This window comes from Nicotiana tabacum, chromosome 7, assembly GCF_000715075.1.
Source record: "Nicotiana tabacum cultivar K326 chromosome 7, ASM71507v2, whole genome shotgun sequence".
NCBI lineage: Eukaryota > Viridiplantae > Streptophyta > Magnoliopsida > Solanales > Solanaceae > Nicotiana > Nicotiana tabacum.
Genome location: NC_134086.1, coordinates 522,903 through 532,500, shown reverse-complemented (window position 1 = coordinate 532,500; position 9,598 = coordinate 522,903). Strand labels below are relative to the sequence as shown.

At 42.8% G+C, this 9,598-nt stretch overlaps 1 non-coding gene across 1 annotated transcript; it reads right to left on the bottom strand.

Moving 5' to 3' along the window:
* Positions 1–5,906: 5,906 nt before the first annotated feature.
* TRNAS-UGA (transfer RNA serine (anticodon UGA)) lies at positions 5,907–5,993 on the bottom strand. Its single transcript has one exon. It is a non-coding gene; the product is annotated as a tRNA-Ser (tRNA).
* Between the last annotated feature and the right edge of the window lie 3,605 nt (positions 5,994–9,598).

Genomic DNA, 9,598 nt, shown 5'->3' with positions numbered 1-9,598 from the left:
ACCTGAGTCAAGTGATCAGCCGTGTTTTATAATCCATATGTCATCTGCCCATAGAGAAAACAATGCTACTACTCCTCCAGGGGAAGATGCGGTCAAGACCAATTAGTGGAAGACATACTGACCTGACGAGGTAAGAGAGGACTAGTTGTCCCTTATGTTCCTCTTGTTAACAGCGAGGATCTTTCCCTTGATTTGGGAAATGTTAATATGCCTCAAGATGAAAAGAGTGAAACTAACCCTGAAACTTCTGATCTTGATCTTACGATTGCAGTCAGGAAAGGGGAAAAAGAGCCTGTACCTAACTCCCTTTGAACTACTATATATCCTATCCAAAATTGTCATCCTCCTAAAAGCCTTTATATCCACTTCTAATTCGGTATCCATACCAAAGACTACAAGGGAAGCCTTTTGTGCCCCTCACTGGAAGAGGGCGATGATGGAGGAGATGAGTGCACTTGAGAAGAATGAGACATGGGAGATTGTTGATTTACCTCCTGGAAAGAAGACTGTGGGATCTAAATGTAAATGGGTATACACAGTGAAATTCCAGCCAAGTGGGGAGATTGAGAGATATAAAGCAAGGTTAGTGGCAAGAGGATTCACACAAACCAAAGGAATAGACTATGGCGAGACCCTTTCAACAGAGGCAAAGGTCATTTCTATTAGAATCTTACTTTCCTTGGCTACACAGAGATCATGGCCATTGTATCAGTTAGATGTGAAAAATGCCTTCTTGCATGGGGACTCGCACGAGGAGGTGTATATAGAGATAGCACCCGGATATGGAATGAAAGGGGAGTCACATAAACTATGCAGATTGAAGAAAGCCCTGTATGGATTGAAGCAATCCCTGAGGGCGTGGTTTGAGAAGTTCAGTAAGGCCATAGTTTAGTTTGGCTACAAAAGGTGTGCTTCTGATCACACACATTTCATAATAAAGGGTGAGAAAGTGAGCCGGATCATAGTAAATGTTTATAATATTGTGGTCACTGGTGATGATGTTGATGAGATTACAAGATTGAATGCTTACCTGAGCCGCACCTTCGACATAAACTTGTCATGCTAAGGTACTTCTTGGACACAGAGGTTTTCGAGATCTATAAGAAGTAGAGTCATCTCTCAAAAGAAGTATGTCCTTGATTTGAAGAAAACAGGGATGTTAGGTTGCAAGGCCGCAATTAGCCCAATAGAAGAAAATCATAAGCTTGAAGAAAAGAGAAAAGAACCCTTGGATGATGCAGGCATCAGAGGCCTGTGGGAAAACTTAGATATCTTACTATCACTAGACCTGACATTACCTATGTTGTGGGGTTGGTAAGCCAGTATATGCATGCTCCTTGTCAAGCACACCTACATGTAGTATACAGGATCTTGAGGTACCTCAAAGGTTATCTTGGCAAAGGTATGATCTATACTAATCATGGCCATGGGAGAGTTGAAATCTCTAGTAATGCTGATTGGGGTGGGTCAGTAGAGGACATGATATCAACTTCAAGATGAGAAAAGATCGCTGAGAAAGCATCTTGGTGAAGATAAAAGAATTCGACACCTGAAAACCCCGAAACAAAGCCCGTATTCTTCCTAAACCCCCTATTCTTAGCATGACGGATATTGAATAAAGGGACGATCGAGGGGGTACTGATTTGAGGGAAGCATAAAGGAAGACGCCGAAAGGTTATGTTAAAAGAGATGGCTATGATACTAGTGCAAACAATATGTTTAAATAGTAGATTTAGTAGTCTGCTTTCTTTCTCCGGGTATGAACTCCTCCCTTGAGGAAGGCCCCTATTGTGGCAATTCAACCTAGAGGGTATAGTTACTATAACTAATAAGAAGCATAGTAAAGTCAGTGTAGAATAATAGAATCTCTTATTAACTTATGCAGGAAGGAAGGAAGTGTAGCTTTGAAAGCAGCAAGGAGGCATTAGGGGAAACCTAGATTCAAGGTCGGAAAAATCGGAAACAGACTCGAAAACGGAACTCTTTCTCTAGCGGCCTCTTGGCTTCTTTCTTTACAATCAGTCCAGGCCAGTAGCTGCTCCTGGCTTTCGGACAGCTAGAGCACTGACAGATAGAGTGAAGAGTCCATAAGGAGAAGAGCCAAGGCTTGTCGTAGATAAGAGTTGTATACGATAAGTTTGAGTCTTATATCTCATTCGCGAGAATTTCTTCTCTCCGGTATTGTCTCCTCACTAAGTGGATGCACACACCTGTCTTACAGATAGAGTCAAGCACGAGACGGGTATTTACTTGTTCTTTTTAGCATGTGCTAGCTAAATGGTATCTGCGGTTGAATTCGTTGTTTTGCTGGTCGGCTGAGGAAAACGCAAATTGTATTTGGAGGAATAGACAAGGCATGATTTTCGTCTTGATGAAGTGTAGAACGGGGTTGTCTTTCCATTGAGCCGGGGAGACAATCCAAATCGTAGTCAGTGTCCATTATTTGATGGAGCACGACGTGGTCTGCTAGTCGCGTTAAACCATCCAAAGGAGTACCGTCAGCCCCCAAAAGTGCTTTCCTTCTCGCGTGAAAGAAAAAAGATGTTTAGCTTTTTTGTCTGCCTCCTTTACCTATCAAAGATTCTGTTAACATTGCAGATGGCACTCTCTTACCTCTTTCACACTGTGGGTCTATGTCTTCATCCCAGATTCTTCATGATAGATTCCATTTTCCTCCTAAAAACAACTTGTTTTCTGTCAGTCACCTTGCAGCTAACCATCTTCGTCTCATCTTTTCTTCTTCTGAGTGTCTTATCCACGATCAGCGCACGGGAAGGATCCTTGGCCGGTTGGGAAAGCTTTATTATACGGGTATTCTTCTCTACATTACTTTTTTTCAGCTGCTTCATTAGGATAAGGAATGGGACCCGCCGTAGCCTGAGACATACACAACACACAGTGCAAGACTTCTTCCATTGTCTAGGGTATATTCCTGCATTTCATTCAGATGGGTTGAACAATTCATGTGATTGTTTACAGTTGGCAATTGTATGCTCCTGGATTAAACATAAGAATCCAAAAAAGTGTGCCTTTCTTTGGATTGATTCATTCGTTAGTGTCCACTTGTGATTTGACCTATGGCTGATTTAAGGATATATCACAGACAACTACTTGAATTTAATTAAGGGGTCCTACTCGAGTGCAGTCATTCATAGGTGCAAGGTACTTTACTTACTATTATAAGTGGATGACTACAGTAGATAGATCTGGCTTTCTTTACTTAGAGAGAAGTCCTACGCTCTTTCTAAGTTTAATATATAGAAAGTTTGGAAAATAAGTCAAATCTCCAGATCAAGAGGTTGAGGTCTAAACTACGGCGGAGAATACGTGTCAAGGGTCTTTGATTTCATGCTCCTAAAGATAGGAATCAAACGTGAGCTGTCGTGTGTTCATACTCTGCTGCAGAATGGGGTGTCCGAAAGAACAGACCGACATATAGTTATAGTTTAAATGGCTTTGACTTTGATGATAAATAATGGAGTACCAAAGCATCTATGGGTTGAAGCATTCACTACTACAGTGTATTTAATCAACAGATTGCCATTTTCTGTTATCAACATGCAATCTCTCTTTTCTTCTCTTTATGGTCGTGATACTTTTCAGGGGGAGATCACTACCCTTTCTAAGACATCTGACTGGGTTACTTTAAATCAATCTTCAGAGCACAGTTCCGATAGTACAGTTAAAGGTGCCGATAATTCATCTTCAAAAATCATTCTATCTCTGTTTGCCGCCTCAAGCGAGCACTTTATGGCCTTAAACATGCACCCAACCTATACAAAAGGCTATAGCTGTCCACTATAGGAGCTTTCTTCTAACAATCCCTTATTTGGTATGTCACGAAATCATGAAGTGAACTCGTTCTATTCAATATCTATATGGGGGAAAGAAGATCAAAAGCCATTGAGTAGTGAAACTTTCTTTTCCAGAGTAGTCATAGAAAGAGAATCGAGGGGTCTACAGGCATGAGTGTTCAGGTACGCCGTCAGTCTAAATTCATAGTAGTATTTTTCAGTTGTATTTGTTTTAACGAAAAAAGAATAAAGAAAGTCCCGAAGAGCGGAACGACCGTACAACTCCCCCAAATACAAGGGAGCGGGCACTGCTCTCAGCCTGTCGTAACAACGAAAGAAAACTCCACATACCGGAAAAGAGATTGACCTTATTCCTAGAACGGAATATAGACATTGGTACAAGAGGAGGCTCGAGGGACCTCGAGCGTAATATACGCTACCATCGGAGAGACTTTAGCCACATCTTAACCCATGGTTGAAGAATGAGGCGATCAAGAAAGTCCTCCCCTGGAAAAAATATCCGAAGATCTTCTCTTTCCTTTTCATTACAAACAAAGCGAAGGCGCTACTTTTAGCCCTTTCAAGAATGAAGGCCCGCGCGACACTCGGCGTTAACACTCCCAAATCTGGAAATCCTAACCACAGTTTTAATGATAACGGGCGGCGAAAGCATACAAAGATAGTAAGGCTTCCATCGCTTAGATTTAGGGCGATAGGGCGCACCACAGATACGATAAGAAGCACCCCTCAATCGATAGGTCAAAGACAGAAAGATAGTACCAGTGACATCTCTAATCTTTGAGAAAATCAGGGTCTTTTCCACATAATAGCATCAACCAAATACCGAAGCATCTTAGCAGACACTGGAGAGAAATCCCTAGTAACTTCGTCGCTCAAAAATGATTTGGCAAACTCCAAAACATGACTTATAATAAATAATCTTTCAAATGGGAGACTTTTCTTTAGATATAGTTATAGTACACTGAAACAATATATTATGCTAAGTGGTCGTCACCTTCTCGTTGGCAATCACCGTCGCCAAGAATGGCATAGTCGCAAAGCTTCGTCGTTCCATACATCCTTTCAGTAGCTATCCACACAAGCATATGATGTTTAAGTGTGAATAAAGACCAAGAACTAAAAAATCTGAGGGGTTGACCCTTCGTAAACGTCACAACCGATGACCTATAGCCTTTATTATGATTATAGAAACTATATGGTAATTTAAAGACTACAGAACAAAGTATGAATGTCCAGGAAGTTGCAAAGGGATTTCTGAACAACCCTGCATACAGGACGTCAGGATAACAGATAAGGAATCGGTAGCAGCCTTAAGATAAAAAGAGAAATTTTTTTTCTTTCTTCTCAAGTACTGCAACGGTTGGGTCTGATTATAGGTACCATCCATTCTTAACCTTGCCAAAACCTTCATCCATCGTGTATAGGCCATACCAAGGCTTGATATAAGGGTAAGCGAATAGCGAATAACCTTTTCTTCCCTGCCTCCTCGACCTTCATTCCCATCCTGCAGCCAAAGTGATAGCGGTTGTAGCATCCACCGGTAATGTGTGGAAGAGGGTAAGATTTCTATGTAGATAGGACGTATCAACACCTTTTGCATCTTTTCATTTTAAAGGAAATATAGTTAAATAATATAGTGTTGGGTCCTGAGGACCAGGATGGCCGAAGATCAAAACCTAAATGTGCCAAGGGTTGATCATCGAAGCCTAGGCAATAACGATTAAGGAATTTGAGCGCAGATGTAGCTAAGAGCCACCTTCATTGTCAATTTATTAGGGTTGTCACCTTCTAACCGGAAAAGTATCCACCGTTTTTCTTTATCTGTTAAGCCTCACAGCTATGGGACTTCCTAAAGAAAACTGCAATCGCGGTTTATCAACCACTTACAAGACCACCGAGATCTTCGACTTAGCTCCCAAAGGTAATCCACCCGGCCCTTTCCCAACCTATACAAGGAGAGCGGAAGATAACGAAAGGGAGACAACGTCCTAACTAAATAGAACACAAACTCCCATTCCATCTATCATATCAGTCGAGTCGATTCGATTCGTTCTTATCTATAGATAACGCAAGAAAGAACTTATCACCTCGCGGATGGAGAGGGATTCGAACCCCCGGTATTTCTATAAATACTTCGGTTTTCAAGACCGACTCTTTCAACCGCTCAGACATCCATCCCCTTCGCGCTTCGCCCGCCCTATCCATCCGCGTGCTGGCAGGTAGGGCCTTAACTATGTGATTCGCTATGCTTGACTGTGCCTATCGGCTGATTTTATTGCCTACCGGTTAGAGAAACCTTTCTGGTAGTACGAATCTCTACGCTTCGCCTCTTTCTATATGATAATATGCATCTTGGTTGCTGCGCTCCCTGCGGGTAATAGCAAGAGAGTGAATAACGAATGATCCTCCAAACTAAAAGAGTGATTGAGTCTGACTCAAGCGAGTGAGTGGAAGGCGTGGCAAGAGAGCGAGTTCGACTCGCGAACGATCAGCAAGTGAAGGACCGATCCTTTTACACCAATACTATTGCGAGACTGGTACTTGGCGGCTCACGAGAAACATATAGACTAGTGTTGCCCATCACTCCCTCGCTCTTTTTTGAAGGCCCTTTCAATTCTCTTTCTAGTATGGTTCCTCCATAAGAACACTGAATGCCCAGCTTCGCAGAGCAGCTCTCTCCCCAGCCCACAGCATAGTGTGGAATCTAGATCCTTTCATCAAGCACCATTTCTTTTAGATAGAAAGGTGTTCTGACTCTATTGGATCAAGTCATAACCTAAGCCTTCTACTAGTAGACTACTATGGAGAGATTAAGCTCTATTTCAGAGATTGGACTCTCTTACTGTGATTAGCTCCTACTAGTAAGAAGTTGTTCCCAAGCCAGGTTCCCTGGATCCACGTGTTCCTAGCCGAGCCTAAATGGATGAATGAAGAAGGGCGCCCGGGTAGACTTCAAGAGCTCTTGCTCTGCCTATCCTCTTACTTCTTATTCTGGGGGTCATAGAAAGATACGAACCGCCTACTCTTTAAAGCCCTACCATTAGATTGAATAAAATGAAAGCTTCTTGTCCTCACTAATAAAAAAACAACAATCCCTCCCCTTCTGTTACCTACATTTACTCATTTCTTCGGTATACCTCAATACAAGACAAGCGCAGGAAAGGATAAACAATAAAAACCGGGCTATCGCCCTATCTAAGCAGCTTTCCCCTCTCCTCTACGGAAGTAATCTTTTAATCTATTTCAGTTCCTGTGTCTGTCGCTATCGCCCTATTCTCTCTCAATTGCCTATCCTTTCTAGATGAGTGGGAGTCCCTTAGCAGTAGCTTCCAACACTTAAGATTGACCTCCTCAAGTGCCAGATATGAATGTTTTATGAATTTCATACGGGACTACTTACTTACCTAAAGTTCACTTTTGGCTTACCAAAAAAGTTGACTGAAGGAACTGACCTAAGCATAGCTCTCTCTCTCAAATACAAATGCCAAGAAAGGGATTCCTTGGATAAAGTGGAAAAATGCTAAAAAAATCCTTTCATTTCACTTTGAAGGCCTTTGTCCTACTTATAGTATCAGTCCTCCAGCCTATACTTGTGTTTTTATTAACCAAGAATACATGCACTTTGTTGGCACTAAAAAAAAGGTTATTCAATCCACTAGTGCAACTGAAGGTGTGCAGCCTCTTCTGAACCGGAACAAGAAAGAGCTCATAACCACTGCTTGTGAACAGCTCTCCTCAACTTAAGGCACACCTACTCTTACTAGAAGTCTAGTCTCTCTCAGGTCCAGTTTCGATCTCTAACTAACTAACTTACAACATAGGCCGGAAGAGAGATATTCAGAAAATCCGATTTCCTGTCTTAAGAACCTGACTCAAAAGGGAAAAGAAGACTGGACTAAAAGAGATCTCACTTTCGACGATTGAACTTGACTTTTATATCTAGATTGGAACTGGACTTAAACGTCTTTGGATCCTGCTTAGGGCCGGCTTTCACTCCACTTTCACTTTCATATCAGGAACGTCGACTTGCACTTGCAATATAGAATTTGACTTTCCAGAATCCTTGCTCCTGGCTTATATTCACATAGGCCACTCATAAGAATAAGACGTTCAACTCCCTACAACATGTGTAATTGAGAGAGTCATCATATCAGTGCCTTGGGGAAATGCCTACCTTCAGGAGAAGATTACCGAATGAGTTTCAAACCTGTCCTCTTCGCTTCCCAAGATATTTAGGTAAAGGGGCCTTGTCGTCCACCGCTTGCTGACGACAGAACGCATCGTCAATTAACGGGTCCTCGCCTTGGACTTAGTTGGAAAGGTAGGTGTTCGGCATGTCCCTTGCTTGCGAACTTCGTTAGAAGGGCGGAGGTGCCATTCCTCACGTTTACCGTTGTCCCCAGACTTCACTCTTTCAACACTTGTATACTTTATAAAGAGTCAGGCATGTCCCTGTCCCTGTCTCCAAGTGTGTGATCCACCGATTCACTGAGTGACTTTTTCTTACCGCTGCGCTTACGTCCCTATCTCTTAAAGCCCTATAATACTTCCCTTTCCGATTGAAGAAAGACTTATATGGCTTCAAACAAGCGAGAAAGGCCCTTTCTATCTTATTAGTCAAGCGCGCTAGCTGCAATCAAAAAACAGCGCTAACGAGCAAGAAAACGGATGCGCTAAGGCGCAACTTCGCGCAGCTGCTGCGCCCTTGCTTCTTGCTTTTGACCTGGAGCTTGCTGGGTAGTGAAGTGGTCCGTGAAGGTTAAATAAGACTTGTGTTAAGCAAGCAGAGTAGTCAAGCCAGAGAGGAAAAAAAAGCAAGAAGCAGTTTTCGTTCGATCGACGGAATCAATCGTACTTTCACTGCTGTGAACCAGCTTTCATAAAGCACCTTTGGGCAGCAGCAACTATTGGGATCCAATTTCGAGATCAATTCGACAATGAAACTCTTTAAGCAATGATCTTATCTATGTCATTTCTCTTGACGCGATACAAAAGACGACTTTCGAGAGTCACTTAGCCCCTTGACCTCTTCTCTCAAAAAAGTCATTGTGTGGGCAAGTCGATCAAAGTCAGAGCGGGGAGGGAATGTTTATTTACAGTTGTTGTAGTACAACTTTTCATTTCCTGTTCGGTCTTTCAATAAGTAGTCAGCTGCGGGCTTAGTCAGACTTAACATTGATTGAAGCAGCTGTTGGAGAGAAGGCACCAGTCAGACCTGCAAGCACCGGGTAGTATGCAGCGGTAGTTTTCAATCATACAATGTGTACTTTTAGTCTGACTTTTAGCGGTAGTCAGTTGTCCTCGTTCTCCTCTTTGAATTGCCCTATTGAGTAAGGGTCGGTGTTTGCAAAAATATCGAGCCGACGGGGTCAGGTACCAGTAGTGACAATAGCAAAGGGGGGCTGGACACTAGTTGTGCGAGTGGAATGACCCAACTGGACCTAGTCAGCCCGAACCGTTTTGCGGTTCTAGAGGACCCTGAACAAGAAGAGGCAAAGATGCCAGATCTGGACACTGCTGAACCGGAAGAGATTGCTCAGGATGAGTGTTTGGGTAACAAAGCCGAGGAGGGTGTAGTCAAGGAGAGAACTCCCGAGGAGAGTGATTTGGCTCATAGAAGCGAGGATCTGGAAGAGAGGGTCAACTATGGCAGTGACTGAGGGGGACTTGTTCTGTGATAAACAAATGACTTCAAACAAGAACCTCAGGGCATCCAAAAGAGGTGAACCTGAGAAGAGCAGTAAGAGGTACTGGTGCTATGACCAACAAGGTGGAAGATCCTC